Below are 18,224 nucleotides of genomic sequence, written 5' to 3' on the forward strand. Positions count from 1 at the left end.
CTGCAACCTCAAAATTACATTTCCAGTGAGGTGATTGAAACCCTTGAAACCCTTGCCCTGATGAATTTGCCAGAACAAAGTTAAGTGGCAATGAAACATGTTGGCCTTCTTTGAAACGGGTAACAACATTAAGTGTTTTTAGTTTGAGTGGGCTCACTGACTTGAATAAAGAGGGTGATTGTGACGTCAGTCTACAACTCAATTTTAAAGATTGCTTTGAACAGTCGTTCCTTGCAATTCACGGGTTTTGTGTCTTTTCTCTTTCTGCTGGGAACAGGAACACAGCTTTCTCTTGCGACCTGCTCCCTCTTTCTCTTCACTGGACTCTAACTTCTATCTCCCATGAGTGGGCACCCGATGATGAGAAAACGTGGGCATACTAGCGAGAACCGGCTGGTAGCCTCCCTGGTGGTGCGTACGTGAGGGGCCCACTCATGTTTCACTTTCTTTTTTGCTCAAATACTTTGGATTTTTCTCTGTGAAGGTGATGGTTAGTGGAGGGCTGTTTGTTGTTTGTAGTTTGATAAATTGAGGGCGGCTGGACTTAAACATTTTCTGGATAAGAATACCAGTAGCAGAAGAAAAATTGTTTTCTCTCTAAGCAGTTTTGGGTCCTTAGCTAAAATGTATACCCCTCTTTGGTGCCTAGCCTTGTTTGATATATTGACATTGAGTGGAGGGCGGCTTGGCACATACCCTCTATAGCTCCCATTTGTAATGATGACTCTCATGTTCGACATGCAGCTCTGTGAATGCTGAACTTGCTGAGAGGGCTTACCAATCCAACTACAGACCAAGTCATCCAGGTATGGAGTCAGTCTATTCTGAGAGATCGGGCAGAAGTTTACACTCATTCTCCTCTCAGAATAGCGGTAGAACTAGTTAGGGATATATAGATATATATGTATAGAAATCTAACTGCTATGGTTGGATTGTTCTTCCTTTTCAATCAATAAATCAAGGCATTTATATAGCGCACTACTCACCCAGAGGGTCTTAAGGCGCTAGGGGAGGGGGGTCTGCTACTGCTCGAACAGCCAGGTCTTGAGTTGTTTCCTGAAGGCGAGGTGGTCCTGGGTCAGGCGGAGGTGGGTCGGGAGGGAGTTCCATGTCTTGGCGGCGAGGTAGGAGAAGGACCGTCCTCCTGTGGTGGCTCTTCGGATGCGAGGGACGGTGGCGAGGGCGTGGCCGGTCGATCGAAGCTGGCGTTTAGGAGCGTAGAAGTTGAGGCGGCTGTTGAGATATCCTGGGCCTTGGTTGTGTAGGGCTTTGTGTGCGTGGGTGAGGAGACGAAAGGTGATTCTCTTGTTGACCGGGAGCCAGTGCAGGTCTCTCAGGTGTCCGGAGATGTGGCTGTGATGGGGGATGTCCAGGATGAGTCGTGCTGAGGCATTCTGGATCCGCTGGAGTCTCTTCTGGAGTTTGGCGGTGGTTCCGGCGTAAAGGGAGTTGCCGTAGTCCAGACGGCTGGTGACGAGGGCCTGGGTGACCGTCTTCCTGGTCTCGGTGGGGATCCACCGGAAGATCTTACGTAGCATGCGCAGGATGTTGAAGCACGATGAGGAGACGGCGTTGACTTGTCTGGTCATGGAGAGGGAGGAGTCCAGGATGAAGCCCAGGTTGCGTGCGTGGTCTGTTGGTTGGGGTGCGCTGCCTAGGGCGGGTGGCCACCAGGAGTCGTCCCAGGCGGAGGGTGAGGATCCCAGGATGAGGACTTCCGTCTTGTCCGAGTTCAGTTTCAGGCGACTGTTCTTCATCCATTTGGCTACCTCTTTCATCCCTTCGTGAAGGTTGGCTCTGGCGGTGGCGGGGTCGTTGGTGAGGGAGAGGATCAGCTGGGTATCGTCGGCGTAGGAGATGATGTTGAGGTTGTGCTGGCGTGCGATGTCTGCGAGGGGGCTCATGTAGACGTTGAAGAGGGTTGGACTGAGCGAGGACCCTTGAGGAACGCCGCAGATGACTTCGGTGGCTTCAGATCTGAACGGGGGGAGGCGGACTCTCTGTGTCCTTCCGGCGAGGAAGGAGATGATCCATTCCAGTGCCTTCTCCTGGATTCCGATGTTGCTGAGTCGCTGCACTAGTGTACGGTGGCAGACAGTGTCAAAGGCCGCGGAGAGGTCTAGGAGGATGAGGGCCGCTGTTTCTCTGTTGTCAAGCAGTGCTCGGATGTCATCGGTGGCTGCGATCAGGGCGGTCTCGGTGCTGGGGTTGGCTCGGAAGCCAGACTGCGAGAGGTCGAGGGAACCGTTTGTCTCGAGGAAGGCAGCCAGCTGCTTGTTGACGGTCTTCTCGATGACTTTTGCAGGGAACGGGAGCATCGAGATGGGGCGGTAGTTCTTGAGGTCGGTGGGGTCGGCTGATGGCTTCTTTAGTAGAGCGCTGAGTTCGGCGTGCTTCCAGCTCTCCGGGAAGGTCGCAGTGTCGAAGGAGGTGTTGATGATGTCCCGCAGGTGGGGTGCGATGACAGCGTCGGCCTTGTTGAAGACGTGGTGAGGGCAGGGGTCGGTCGGAGATCCGGAGTGGATGGAGTTCATCGTGCGGACGGTATCTTCGGCACTGATCCGGGTCCAGGCGCGGAGGGTGGTGGTGGGGGGCGGTGGTTCGGTCGTGGCGTGCGTCGGTTGAGTGCTGAAGCTGGTGTGTATGTCCGCGATCTTGTTGTGGAAGTAGGAGGCGAGGGAGTTGCAGAGGTCTTGCGAAGGGGTGATGTCGTTGTTTCCGGCGTTGGGGTTGGAGAGCTCTTTGACGATGTTGAAGAGTTCCTTGCTGTTGTGTGCGTTTTTGTCCAGTCGTTCCTTGAATGCAGTTTTCTTGGTTGCGTGGATGAGTTGGTGGTGTTTTCGGGTGGCGAGCTTGAGGGCAGTCATGTTGTCCGGTGTTGGGTCTCTGCGCCAGGTTCTCTCGAGGGCTCGGCAGTCCTTCTTGGAGCTCTTGAGTTCGTCGGTGAACCATGGGGCTTTCTTGCTGCCGGGTCTGCTAGGCGGGGTCCTCAGGGGGGCGAGGTCGTCTGCGCAGTCGCTGATCCATTTCGTGAGGTTGGTGGCCGCTTGGCTGGGGTTCATTGTGCTGGTGGGTGGGTTCTTGCTCAGGGAAGTCGCGAGCTGGTCGGCTGTGATCTTGTTCCAGCTTCTGCGTGCAACCTGTTGCTGTTGGTAGTGGATCGTGGTCCTTTTGAAGCTGAAGTGGACGCAGCTGTGGTCCGTCCAATGGAGTCCGGTGGCGTGGCTGAAGGCGATGTTCTTGCTGGATGAGAAGACTGGGTCGAGTGTGTGTCTGGCGTAGTGGGTGGGGGTGGTCACCAGCTGCTTGAGTCCGAGGTTTGCGAGGTTGTCCAGCACGGTGGTGGTGTTGCAGTCGTTGTTGTTCTCCAGGTGGAAGTTGAGGTCCCCGAGGAGGATGTAGTCAGCGGAGGGGAGGGCGTGCGGGCTGATGAAGTCGGCGATGTCTTCGCTGAATTGTGTGCGTGGTCCCGGGGGTCTGTAGATGAGGGTGCCTCTGAGGGTGGTCTTGGGGTTGATGTGGACCTGGAAGTGCAGGTGCTCGGCGGGTGCGAGGGTGTCGTCGGTGTTGGTCGTGATGTGGACGGTGTTCCTGTGGATGATGGCGATGCCTCCTCCGGTCTGGTTGATGCCGTCCCTTCGGATGATCTTATAGCCGTCTGGGATGGCGATGACGATGTCGGGCGCTGAAGAGGCGTTCATCCAGGTTTCCGTGAGGAAGGCGACGTCTGGTGAAGTAGTGTCGAGCAGGTTCCAGAGCTCGATGGCGTGTCTGTGGACGGAGCGGGTGTTGAGTAGGATGCACTTTAGGTGGCTGCTGCTGTTGCTCGTCTTTGTCTTGGTCGGTGCAGGAGTAGTGCAGGTCCGGATGCAGGTGAACTTGCAGGAGTGGCAGCAGAAGGGTCCGTGGGTGCGTCTCGGGGTGGCTCGGTAGCAACCCAGGGTTCGGCCGGCGTTGAGTGCGTAGAGTTCGGTGGCGTCGTAGGTCCGCGGGAGGGCTGGAGTCTGTGGGGGCAGGGGGTCCTGGCACTGGGCGCGGTCCAGGCGCGGACGGGCGCAGACGGGCTTACCTTTGGCGCACCTTCGGCGCTCAGTCGGTGCTCCCGCTGCGCGCGTTCACTGCGCGGTCGCTGAGGGGGCTTCATGAGAAGGGAGCCGGGAGGGCGGGTCAGCTGGGAGGCGGGATCGTGGTAGCCAATCGTCTGGCGTGGGGGCTGGGCCGCAGGCAGGCAGCGGTGGGAAAAAACGGGTGGCCCAGTGGCGGCTGGGGCGTTGTAATCGGCGTTGGCTCGCAGCGGCGATGTGCTCAGGCAGCAGGAGGCTCAGGAGCAGGAGAGGTGAGGAGCGTGGGGGCGACCAGGCCGAAGGCGCAGTGGTCGCTCCCAAGTGGCAGGCAGGGTCCCCTTAAGAAGGGAGCCGGGAGGGTGGGTCAGCTGGGAGGCGGGATCGTGGTAGCCAATCGTCTGGAGTGGGGGCGGGGCCGCAGGCAGCGGCGGGAAAAAACGGGTGCAGGCTAAGCGGGCGGCCCAGCGGCGGCTGGGGCGTTGCAATCGGCATCGGCTCGCAGCGGCGATGTGCTCAGGCAGCAGGAGGCTCAGGAGCAGGAGAGGTGAGGAGCGTGGGAGCTAGTTACCTTGCTTTGTTATCTTTGCCTAATAATCACAGCTCATTCTTTCTGTGCAAGATAATGATTCTTTCAATACGTGTATTGAAACAAATCAAATTTTTCCTGCGTTTTACCAAGGTCATGCATGACTAAATAATGAAAGGGGTAAGATCTGTTTCCCCAATTTCCTTGGAAATCAGAGTGTCATGTTTGAGGTTGCCAAACTCATCTGTTACCGTGGTTGGCTTAGGGGTTTGGGTGAGGTACTAGCTAGGAGCTAGGAATTAGTGCAACATGATCTAATGGTGTAGATTGACTCAGTCCCTGCACTCTGATAACATGTTGTCCTAATACTCATTCCTACATTTTCTTGGGAACCGTATAACAACACAGGTATAAACCTCTACTAGGACTGTAACAATTCCCAGAAGATTCTTAGCATGTTGCATCAGTAATCATGAGGAAAGTTTATCACAGTTCCTCAACACAACAGCTCCAACAGGACCCCGTGAGCTCTCTTTTCCAGAGTAGCACACTATTTGCTTCCAGTGTGTTTGTTTTGCTAAGTACTCTGCCTAATATTTGTTAGACTTTACATCCTTGACATGGTTTTCCCTCAAACATTTTGCCTTCACTCTTCCTGTTTTGTTGGATTTGTTTTTGTTGGTATTCGGACTATGTGCATTACCTCTGCTAACCAGTGCTAACGTGATTATTCTCTCTTCTATAAACATGGTGAAATTGACCAAAACTCAATTGGCATATTTATTTACTTATAAGTCCCCATTAAAGTGGTAATGCATGTACCCAGGGCCCGTAAATTAAATGCTGCTAGTGGGCCTAGAGCACTTATTATTATACCCACTTAAGTAGCCTTTTAAAATGTCTTAAGCCTTCCAATTTAGCCTATGTACAGCTTTAAACTGTCATTTTGACCCGGCAAAATAAACCTTTTGCCAGGTCTAAACCTTTCTATTTAATACGTATAAGTCACCCCTAGAATAGATTCTAAACAGCCCACAGGGCAGGGTGTCTTGTATTTAAAAACCTGGACATGCACTTTTAACTTTTACATATCCTGGTGATGAAAAACTCATACATTCTTTTTTTCGCTACTCTGAGGACTACCTCTCCCATAAGATACCATTTGGTTACATGGTTAAGTCTACCTGGCAATTTGTCTTTGTGTTTTGATCCCAGACAGTGAGACAAATAGGGAACAGGTGTTGGCAGGATGGGCCATCTATGTCAGGTTGAGGGGAGAATCTGTCACCTACTACATATGTGCCTCAAAGGAGATATCCCAGCACACACACACAAAGTACTTCACACAAACTTTTTGTGACTCCAGACATCCTGGGACTATGGCAGGGAGGAAGGGAGTTCCAGAATCAGATGTTGGGAGAAGTCTAAAAGTTTCTCTCACTTAAAGCTGGCACTAGCTATACATACTGGACCCTCAGACCAACTCTTCAGAACACTCCTGGGCATGTGTATACAACACATGAAAATCTGCCCTGGTGCCAGAGGGGCTGTCTGATAGATACTTCATGCTGAAAATATTGTGTGGACAGAATATTGTGTCAGAAATATAGATGCCCAAAATATCAAGAAGGCCAGTGCAAATAGGTAAGTATAGATTGACTATGTATCACAGACTGTATGGGTGTATGAGTAAATATGTAAGTGGCTATATGGATGAGTGACTGGGTGTGTGAGTGGTTTCTGAGTCTCTGAGTGGGTGTGTAAGTGGCTGTATGGATTTGTGAGTGGCTGTGTGAGCATTTGTATGAGTGTGTATGTGGGTGTGTCAGTGTGTGTTTAGTGGGTGCATGAGTGGATATGTAAGTGGCTGTGTGGGTCTGTGAGTGGTGTGTGAGTTGATGTATGGGTGTGTGAATGGGTAGGGGCATGACACTGATGGAATAACTCCACCACCTACTGCCAGTCTGACTGAGATGCCCACTTGAGTACAATACCCTCCCTGAGGACTGTGGGTGTAATTGTGGTCACCTGAAGAGAGGCACGGCACTGCAGGAACTATTGTTGCTGTTCCCCTTTCTCCAGTGTGTCGTGGTGGCAGCAACATACAATGGCAGACAGAGTGGGCTGAGAGTTCCATACAGTAGAAGCTGCACATCCATTTCAAGACAAGCAAGATAATGTGGGGCATATGTACAAAACCTATCGCCACCGAAACGTCACTTTTTACAATGTTGTGGTAGCGATAGGGGCTTTGCCTTATTTACAAGGCAGCGTTAAGCCACTTAACGTGCCTTAACGCTGCCTTGTAAATAAGGCTTGCTTTCACACTATGCCTAACGTGAAAGGGGTGGACAGTAGGTGTTGCGATAGGCGTTCCAGCGCAACACCCATTGATTTTGATGCTGCCCCCTATTTACAAGGGCAGCATATATAGGAGGAAGCGACAAAATTATGACCAGGCAAAACCTGGTCTTAAGTTGGCGAAATGAGGAGAAATACATTATTTCTACTAGTTTTTGCTTTTCCATGTGTGGTGCCTTGTTCAGCACACGGGGAAAAAGCAAAATGCCTTGGATTCTTTATGTGCAGGAAGGTCCCCCTTCCTGTACATAAATAATCTTTTTTTTAAAAGGCCATTTTGCTACTTCCATGTGTGCTGCATTAAGCAACACACATAGAAATGACCAAATGACATTTAAGATTGTTCATCTACAGGAAGGGGGACCTTCCTGTACATAAAGAATCTGTCCCCTGCACGCAGACACCCTTGAACTATGGTGCAATGGTGCCTGCATTGGTGCTACACTGCTAAGTGTAGTGCCAGCGCAGGGGGAAACACAAGGCTGCCCCATATCCTTGTAAATCTGGTTCAGCTTTGCATTTCTGAAGTGGCTGAGTGAGGGATTAAGCCATGACGGCTAATGCCCCACTCTGCCACTTCCTTGTAAATATCCACCTATGTGTCTTCCAATCTTTCTCCTGACACAAGATACAATGTGGCTGTGAATTGGTGGTTGATCCACAAGATTAGTGCTGTACTAATCTGAGGCCTGAACCAGACGAAAACACGGTGAGGCAATCACATACACTGTGGCTGTGAAACGTGAGAAAGTAAAACTATCCGATACCAATATTGTGTAAGAGCACTGCAACATAGGCAGCTGATCTATTAAGCACCATAGCTGTACACAGAACCCAGATTTTTCACTTCCCTGCTGCCAGAGATGCACTCTGCTGTTATTACCATTTTTAAACCTCACCCCAGATCCTGATCCATCAAACGTTTCAGACACGAACACAGGGCCTCCAAGAGAGAGGCTTATCATCCCAATTTGTATACATTGCCGTAGTGCTAATATCAATGTCACGTATGAGATCTAACAACTGTCACAGCATGCCAATATAACGGAAATCCTTGTGCCAGGTATAGACTTCTGCAAACATCTACTGGCTACCTGTTGCACTGTTGGCTACTATAAAGAACAGGGTGCCCACTTACTAACAATTATTAAAGATTCCCTCCACAGGAGAAGATGTAAGACACACTTTTAAAGTACAGCATAAGCTACAGTATGTACAACTCGCTTTGAAAACTTAGGGGCATATTCTCAAGCCCCTCTCGCCACGGGAACGTCACTTATTTTTATGTTTCTGTGGCGATAGGGCCAGCGCCCTATTCTCAAGGCAGCGTTAACCCACCTAACGTGGCTTAAAGCCCCTTTCACACTAAACTTAGCGTGAAAGGAGGCGTGCAGTGGGTGTTGTGGTGGGCATACCACCGCAACACCCATTGAATTCGACGTTGCTACCTATTATCAAGGACAGCGATAATAGGTGGCATCGTCGAACTTAAGACCCGAAAAATCCTGGTCTTAAGGTGGCAAAATGAGGAGAAATGCTTAATTTCTCCTCTTTTTTACTATTTCCATGTGTGCTGCCTTGAGCGGCACACATGGAAATAGCAAAATGCCATGGTTTGTTTATGTACAGGAAGGTGTCCCTTCCTGTACATAAACAAACCTTTTAAAAAATGCTGTTTTGTAACTTACATGTGTGCTGCATGAAGCAGCACACATGTAAGTTACTAAACAGCATTTTAGGTTTGTTTATGTGCAGTAAGGGACACCCACCCTCCTGTCCATAAACAAACCTCCCTGCTCGCAGACCCCCTTGCACTCTGGTGCAAGGGTGCCTGCGTTGGTGTTAAGTCGTGAGACTTAGCGCCGTCGCAGAGGAAAACGCCAGGCTGCACCACATTTTTTAGAATAGGGTGCAGCCTCCCATTTCCGAAGTGGCGGTGAGAGGCGTTAAGCCAAGGAGGCTAACGCCTCTCTTCGCCACTTCCTCGTGAATATGCCCCTTCTTGCTATACAGGTCCGACAACGATGACATACCTTCAAGCTTTGTACCAACACATCTAAGGAGAAAAACCTAATAAGAGAAAAACCTAAGAACTGATCAAACCAGTTGTGCCCTGTCGCTATATTTGGTATCCCAACAAGAAAACGGCTCTAGTGTAGCACCTTGTCTTACAATGAGGCAGTGACTATTGAAGGCAGTGCATCAAACACACATAAAAGTACACAGGAAATGTGGTGGAGATCGGTGGCAGCTGTGGTGCAGATGAGGCCTGAAACTGGTAAAAACATGGTGTGGCAAAAAGATATAGGGGCATATTTTTTAGCCCTTGCGTCACTTTTGCGCCACTGGTGCGTCACTGTTTGTGACGCACCAGCAGCGTAAAAAAATAGCCTTGTGGCACCATATTTACAAAGTGACGCATCTAGGTAGATGCGTCACTTTGTAAACCCCTGCACTACATTTTACCTGCGCCAGGTATAATGTATGCAGGGGGGCGTTCCGACGCAAGAAAGGGTTGTAGAAGTGACGCAGTGAAATCTATAGGATTTCACTGCGCCACTTCTAGGATGCAAATGCGTCAATATCTAACGCCTGCCTCATGGCAGGCGTAAGACTGACACATGCCCTTTCACATGTGCTTGCCCCATGTGAAAGGCCACATTGCTGGAGTTGCGTCACTTTTGTGACACACTCCAGCAATGCATCATTTTTGCACCTACAGATAAGTCAGAAATACTGACGTATCTGTAACTCCTTGTGACATGATGAGTCATATTGCAAATATGACGCATCCAGCAAGTCGCAAGGAGGGTGCAATGAAAAGTGATGCATCGCTGTTTTCACGCAGAAATGCGTCACTTTTCTTAAATGAGGCCCATAATGCCTACTGCACCCAGACTGCGTAGCCCGCTGTGAAAAGACATGAACACGCTGTAAGAAGACATTTTCAACTGTACTGCGAAGCCTGATGTAAAAAGCCATCTTTGAACAGAGTTTCCGCAACGTCAAGTTACATGGATGTAGTGCAAATATAACTGCAGCATATTTGAACCATGGAAGCCAGAGGCGGTGGCACACATCTGTTACTCCTAAACCATAACACACCATACATACAGCGCTACCTCTAGCCATAATACGCCATAATTTGTCTGTAAACACGCTCTTTTGAGACTTTTAAAATATAGCACTAGGTGGCAGTAGCAGTGAGAAATAAAACCAAGTAAAAAGAAATAGAAGATGGCCTAATAACGAGCCAACTGCCAAGAAAGTGACAATAGACAGGAATGCCCGGCAGCGACTCTAGACATTATCCTGCAGGCTATTGCTGCTTAACGAGAAGCATTAAAAAGAAGATCGATATCCTGGTGACAGAACTGGGGCTAATAAGAGAGGACCATCGCCGTCTGGTGAAAAGGGTCACGTGTGTAGAACTCACACGAGGCAACATTACCCCAGAAATGTGCGGAATCAACAAAACCTTCTAGAAAACAGAGTAAAGGTGCTGGAAACAAGGGCAGAGGACACTGAGAAAAGAGCCCAAAGGAATAATAGTCACAATATAGGGCTGCCAGAATGGAGAGCGCGATCAATGGAAACATGTCTTGATTTTCGGAGTCATGGTAGAGGGAAGCAGTGGCTCCGTTTGGGCTCTCTCCACATTATACTCTAGAAAAAGGCACATTGGGTACCAGGATGGCCCCCTCAGTAAGGTGAAGTGCCAAGACCAGTGATTGCCAGATTGTTGTCTTTTAAAGACTGTAATCATATCCTAGCACAGGCATCACTGAAGGAGGATATTTTTACCAGAACCTGAGAGCAATGGTGTTCCCTGATTTCACTAGGGAAGCTCAAATGTGAAGCGCTTCTTTTACACAGTTCAAGAGCCGCCTTGCAGATAGGGAATTACTTATGCAATGTGGTTTCCTACTAAGTTGTGTGTTGCTTATGGCCGGGACGCACTGGCTAGGTGGAGGTGAAGTTATTGCTAGGCTGAAGGCACATAAAAACAAGCATTGGCATAGCCAATAGGTCTCGCCTTTGGGACCTTATAAGTGTTTAGCCATGCAACAGTTAATGTTACTGCACCAAGGATATTGTGCTGGATAACTAAACACTTAAACGGTCCCAAAGGTGAGACCTATTGGCTATGCCAATGCTTGTTAGCATTTGAGTGTGATTATAGAGGTATGGGCGAAACCGTTTAGGGCCTTTCCGTCCAGAATTTGATGGCCTGTGGTGTTGAAAGCACTGCTAGATAACAAGGGTATAAGAAGTCGGGAATGGGCACAAGTGAAGGGTATGACATAAAATTCCAAATGTCAAAATCATAAAATGTGTGATTTAAGATATGGATGTCGTTTAAGAACAAATGTGTTATTTTCTTGAAAGTTAAAAACAACCAATAACTGCATTGTAAATAGAGACACAAGTTTTCCATTTTTACTATAAATGCTTCCCTCTCTTTATTTTAAAAATCACAAAGAAGTAGAGGTTAAGGGTCTGATTTGCAAAGGGACTTACGTGTAGTAAAGGTACAAGTGTGGAGTCTCTGCACTCTGGGCAGCCTCTCTGTCCAGCGCACTGCAGTGAGTACAGTGCGGAGATTCTGCCATGAGTGAAGAGACACGTAACTTTATTGCATATTAGTCCCTTTGTGATTTGAGCCCTAAGCCTTCATTTAAGGGTCTCACCATATGTTCAATCATGTCTGCTAGATCAAACGTTATGCATATAATCAGAAGCCCTAGTATTAAAACATGCCATCTTGTAATGTGCCATACATTGTCATTACCTTTTCTGTTTGTGAAAGGCACCAGTTATCGAAAGTAGTAAAATAAACTTTTACTAAACTCACCTTGGTGAAACTGCAACAATTGCTGCTGCTTATTGAGGAGCATAAGGGCTGGTACCCAGCTAATGCCCCGTGCGCTCATTGAGAAAAGTGTGGGATGACCAGCAATATCAAAGGAGAGGCAGAACGATATAAGAGTATGAGCATAGACAAGAACAGAGGAGAGGATAGGATAGTGCAATGAAGGGTCCCGAACACAGGAGAGGGTTGAGTAGTCGGTTACAGGACAGGCAGTCAGTGCGAAGGGAAACGAAGGGGAAACTGTTGGATGAAAGAGGCAAAGATTTGATGAAGGGAGGACGAAATGGTTACAGGGGGGGCAAAGGGTGGATTAGCTACTTTCATAAGAGGAAACGTTTGTTAGGAGGATGTTGTGTTAAATCGTAATAATGTAACTGCGCAGGGTTGAGGCGAGTGAGGACTTGAGCACTGTGGACTAATTATAGTGTTAATCTTGGAGCAGATGTAGCAGGGTGAAGTCATGAGCAGGTAAGGATGAACAATAGAATACTGATAATTCAAGATGATGGAGAGAGTAAAGAGCTGAAGGTTTGCACAGAGCGCTTATGGATGGTGAGGTAATGAGGTCCTGGAAATAGATAGATTTGACACCTCCTAGATCATTATGCAGTGTATGAAGGGCTTGCTTATTAACCAAGAAGTTAGCAGTGAATATGTGCTTTCGCCATTTATGTACTGCTGCCCTCATTTACTGTTATGCGCTCTTATTTCAAGTGTAATTCATGGCTGAGGCCTATCTTTGGTACAAGGTGGATAATGAAGCAGTTGTATGAGCTGTAGTGCAAGACTGAAGTGAGGTCTTTATGAAGATCACGTGGAAAGCAGTGAGAGCAGTGGGGTCCTGTTTTCTACAGCAGATGGGTACATGAGAGAGCGATCTACAAGGAGGCGAACTGATTTGCATGTGAAATGTGTGATGTCAGATGGAGCGATGATGGGTTTAGATTTGGATAAAGTGTTTGAAATTAGCATACAATTGAGTGGCTTACCTTGCTTGTGGGTGGGAATAAGGAAGGTGTCATTTGAGGAGTGATCAGACAGAAGTGGAGACACTGCCGAAAGCAACAGTAAAATATTTTGGCAAGTTATGGTCACACCAGTGAAAGCAGAATCGTTTGGTGAAGACAATAAATAGGTGTGTAGCATAATTTCCACCAGCTGTAACTGAAAGCCATTACTATATAGTTACAGAGACAAATGCGTTTCCAGATGTTTGGAATGAAAGAGGCTTATGGTGCGAGTCCTAATAAGAAAACACCTGGTCATCCATAATAAAACACTGACCAAGGAGAGTAAGATCACATAGGTATGCTTTACTAAGGTAATACCTAAAACAAAACAAATGTAAGATTGGTTTTGAAATAACAGTAAAATCATAAGTCTGAGTCTTAGGTCCTGGAAGGCCAGTGCAATCAGGAGTGAAATACGGACAGTATTGGAGCATGCTAGTATAAACTATGTTCAGGATCCTTTGAGACACCTTTAAAAATACATTTTAATACAAGTAAAAGGGATAGCTCCTTTCCGCTCCTAAAGCGTCTTTTTTTTAACGCAGAACAAAACGCTGTATGGTGCTCTGTAAAACACGTTAGCGCCACCTGGTGTATTTCATGCAATACGGCCCCAGAAATGTTCTGCCAAATGCAATGGATCTCCGTCACATAAACAAAGGCAATAAAAATCAAACATCAAAGCAGCGAAAGTGAAAGTAATCGAGCAGAGCCTCAAAGGGCTGGGTGAGAAGGGAGGGGGGAATGCAAGGGTCAAAGCGGCTAAAGTGAAAGAAAGCTATAGAGAAGGGAGTGGGGAGTGGGAGCAGCTGTGCACGTACATGTGATCGTGCACTCAAGGTTTAGGCCAGCCAAAAGACTGTGGGTAGCACTTTGAAAATCCCACACACAAAATGTCTCTTCGAGCCTTTGGCTCAGCGAGACCTAAACAGAAAAGACTGATTAGAGAGGTGGCGGGTCAAAGTGGAGAGGAATTTGAATCCCTTACACAAAATACTGATGACGAGGAAAAGGGAACAGAAACAGATGGGTCCAGCGCCTCTAGTTGTGAGGTGACTTTACTGCATGTCACACCAGGCACATATGATGATATCTTTTGACAACCTGAGCAGATACAAAGACAATTCTGGAAGTAATGCAGAAGAAGAATGACATTTCTAGAAGTAGTGAAGAAAATTATTGCATTATTCTTCAAAAACAAATATTGTAAATGTAGAAATATGGGATGGGCAGCTTCATTCTGAATGTGAGGTGGGTGGTGTGAGGGTAGGTGGGAAAATGGGTGCAACGCCTTATATGTCATATAGAAAGTGGGAGTTATTCAGTTTGGACAGGTGGTGTGTTCCTTCTTGTCCAGGAGTTCGGTAGTTTGGTTTTGATTATGTAGGTTAAAAAGTGCAATGGTTAATAATGCAAAGTGAATGTGTAAAGACTGAAAAAGATAAGATGTCTACTATGTTGTTAAATTTTAATAGTTGAAATGAGCGAGGATTGAATAATGTGACTAAATGCTACAAAGTCCATGCATATTTAAAAAGATGGGGAGCGCATATTAGTCTACTGCAGGAAATCCTTCTCTCTGCTTCAGAAAGGGAAGCGTTTCAAAAGAGATGGGGGGGCAGTTATATGCCACCTCATACTCCGCTTTTGAAAGGCAGGCTTTGATATGGGTTTGCCATAGTGTGCCTTTTCAGAAAACAAATGAATTCATGAATTCCGGAGGAAGCAATGTTGTGGTGTTGGCGAGTTTGGCTGGGTGGGAATTGACCATTATGGGGGTCTAAGCACCAAATAAAGATTAGGGTGGCTACCTTCAGGAATTAATGAGGAAAATGGCACCATTGTATCCTCTTGGGTTGTGACTTCAACTGTATCCGAGACCCATACCACGGTAGATCACATCCAGCCCTGATGGATTAATTGGTGCATTGTGTGGCTATGCAACTTAGAAATTGACAACAAAGATGGGGGTTAGTGGACTAATGGAGGTGTTCGCACCCAGATATTAGGGACTACTCTTAATTTTCACGTCTGCATGAACTTCATGTGCAATTTGATACATTTTTGTGTCACCCTGCAGTGCATCGTTAGGTCCGAAATATTGAGTATTTTATGTGGAACAACCTCTGACCATAATCCTGTTCTACTTTCATTGAGGTGGAATAGAGAAAGGGCATAAATACCGGACTGGTTCTTGTGAGTTGAGGCTTTGGAAGATCCTGTTTTTTGCAATGTTATAGGAGAGGCAGTAGAAAACTATTTTCAGGAGAACGAGGCTTCGATTACAGCTCCCCTGACGGAGTGGGATGTGTTTAAGGCTGTTATTTGAGAGTGCTGTACAGCGGAGATAGTGGGAGTTGGCGTACACTTGTGAAAGAGATTGACAAGCATGAGAAAGTGCTGCAAGAGCTCGAGTTGGTAAGGCCAGGAAAGCTGTGTTTAAAACAGCAGCTTTTGGACGCAAGGGAGCCAGTAGCAGCAGATGCAGGAAAATTGCATAGCTCCGACTACAAAGAGTATATGAGAAGGGCACATGCTGAGCATGAAAAGGTGGTACCATGTTGGTCTGGCTCACAAACCCTAAGAACAGGAGCACACATATTCTGGAGGTAGATTCTGTGGATGGCACACACATCTATACACAGGAGGCCATCAATAGAACATTTAGAGAATTTCATACAGAATTATTTATTGTGCCATTGGAGCTTCCATGACAGTTTATCAATGAGTGTTTAGAGCCATTAGATTTGCCTAGTGTCATTTCCTTTAGGATAGTCCTGTCATGTATGCCCCTTTTTACATATATTGTCCCATCCACACGAAAATAACAGTTCAGAATAGGTGTCGTCTTACCTAGAAGTTTGCCCCTGTCTCTTTGACACCAGGCTCTTAGTAATTTACCATAATCCCTGTACCTGATGCACTTAAACATGTCCACAGGCACTGGATAATTATTCTGTATAAGGGTCGCCACTTTTTTTTCATCATTGGCCAACAGCTCACTGTGCATGATCGCATTTGTTTGGAAAAACATTTATGATTGTTTACAAAACAATTATAATTGTTTTCAAAACATATCATTTCTAGAAGAAACCCTGGAATGACTACTCAAGTATATAAGACCATTAGTTCCCCCTGCAAATAAGAGGAGAAAGCCTTCCACGCTGACCCCTGTATGCTGAATCTTTGACACACAGCAATCTGACATCCCTCGCGGGCTGTCATCCTTGAAGCAGACACAGGGTGCTTTGTTCTCTACCATCAGGTGAGGGGGTTGGTTCTTCTTATATATATATATATATATATATATATATATATATATATATATATATATATATATATATATATATATATATATATATATATATATATATATTACCTACTGGCGGTCGCCAGTAGGTAGTTATAGTTAGGACCCTCTTACCATAGGAAATCCGCAACATTCTATTTTGAATAACTTTGGCGCCGGTCGACGAATCCTCGCCAAATTTTCACAATAGGTGGGGCGCTGCGCTCCGCTCCTACCCTGAAAGTCTCGGGGGGATTCGTCAAGCAGGGGCTGAGATAAAAGGGGGGTCCCAAAACGCGTTTTTCCCATGCATTTTTCCATAGGACCTTTAGACACAGCTACAGCCCGAACGGCTGAATAGAATTAAATGAAATTTGGCAGAGAGGTAGTACTCAGGTCAAGGAAGTGCCTTTTGTAGGTTTGGTGTAAATCTGTTCAGTAGATTCTGAGAAAATAGCCTTTAAATCAATATATATATGTCAGCCAGCTTACGGTGCGCTTACGGTGCGCTTACCGTACGCGTACGGTGACGTGCGCGAGCGCGATTCTGATTGGCTGATAGATCTTAGTAAACATTCGAATCGGTCGAAACCAGGAAGCGGCGGCCGCCATTTCGTGTGTTTCAGTCAGAAAAAAAAAGGGAGATAACTTGAAAAGGGGGCAAGGAAGAGAGTTACAGACCCCCTAACATTTGAAAGGGGGTCAAAGAAGGACAGAAAAGTACAAAAAAAACATTTATTAATTTTTAAAAAAATTGCGGTGTACGCGTACGGTAGAAAATAAAATAAAAAATGAAATGAAATGCAGATTTAAGTGTTTAGATATTAGGGGGCTCTAAAAAGAGCCGTTGTGTTTATGAAGTGATTTTTTAGTGGTACCTACAAGTAAGTACCGATGCAGAGTCTAAGGTTCAAGAGGAAGACTCTGTTCCCTTCATCATTGAAGTGCACACCATCTCCTCTATAAATGTCTTGCATGTCGTAACGCAAGTTGTTGTGGTAAATGGAACCCATACCATAGTCTCGGAGGAAAGCAGAAACAGATTTGTTGACGTGCTTTCTTGCTTTGTCAATCTGTGGACAGAAATGATTGGACCAGTTCCATTTTTGCCTTTGGCATATGTTAGAAAACACAAAGGCAGTTTTAGGGAAAAGTGAAAACAGTTGTGCAAAGGTCTCCTTCATAAGCATTTCCAGACCTACCCCAGTCAAATTGCCTAGGTCATTGCCACCACAGTGCACTATTATGAGGTCAGGGTGTTGGATTTGCATGAAGGATTTCACCAATGGCATCAATTGGTGCCACTTTAACCCTCTCTGACCAATCCATTTAATGTCTACATTTGGCAAAGCAAGGTCTCTCACCATACCTGTTTTCTCTGCATACTTTTCACTCCAGAAGACATAGCTGTGCCCTACAATCCACACTGTGAACATCTTCAAAGGAGAACTGGATGCACTCAGGAGGTGTAATTCAGTAGAATGGTAAAAAGAAATGAAAGACAGTTTGGAAATGGAGGCATACATATATATTTTTTTTTTAAAAAACTGTTTGGCTGTTTCATACCATTCTACAATAAAAACTAGGCTGTATGTGTAAATTTATAGAAGCATGTTTTGTATTGGTACAGAAAAATGTGTTACCAAAGAACAGTACTATGGATTTGCTGTTAGGTTTGAAAAGTCAAGCACTCCTGCTCTTTGGAAATGAAACATTGTTTGGTGAACTTCTGACCTAACTCTACACAGCAGTGTTTCAAGAGCTGTTGCTATGGTAGCAGGCAGAAGTCAAGTTGGGGGAAGGGTACTAGGCAGAAGTCAAGTTGGGGGAAGGGTACTTTTGGAAAAGGGTTGGTTTTCAACCAATAGAAATGTGTGATTACATTTGAAAAAAAGGGGGAAGCACTGAGATTTGAAACTTACATGTATATGTGTGGAAAAAGAGAGGGACAATTTGCCATTATCTGGTTCTGCTGAGAGGAGAGAGGTGTACAGAACAGAGATCCTGGCTCTGATAATCTGCTGTTTGAGTGCCACATTTCTTTCACAACTAACTAATTTTAAAGGTGAGTTTAGAGTTTGAGAGGGGATGTATATGGTAA

Source organism: Triturus cristatus, chromosome 5_1 (assembly GCF_964204655.1).
Source record: "Triturus cristatus chromosome 5_1, aTriCri1.1, whole genome shotgun sequence".
Taxonomy (NCBI): Eukaryota; Metazoa; Chordata; class Amphibia; order Caudata; family Salamandridae; genus Triturus; species Triturus cristatus.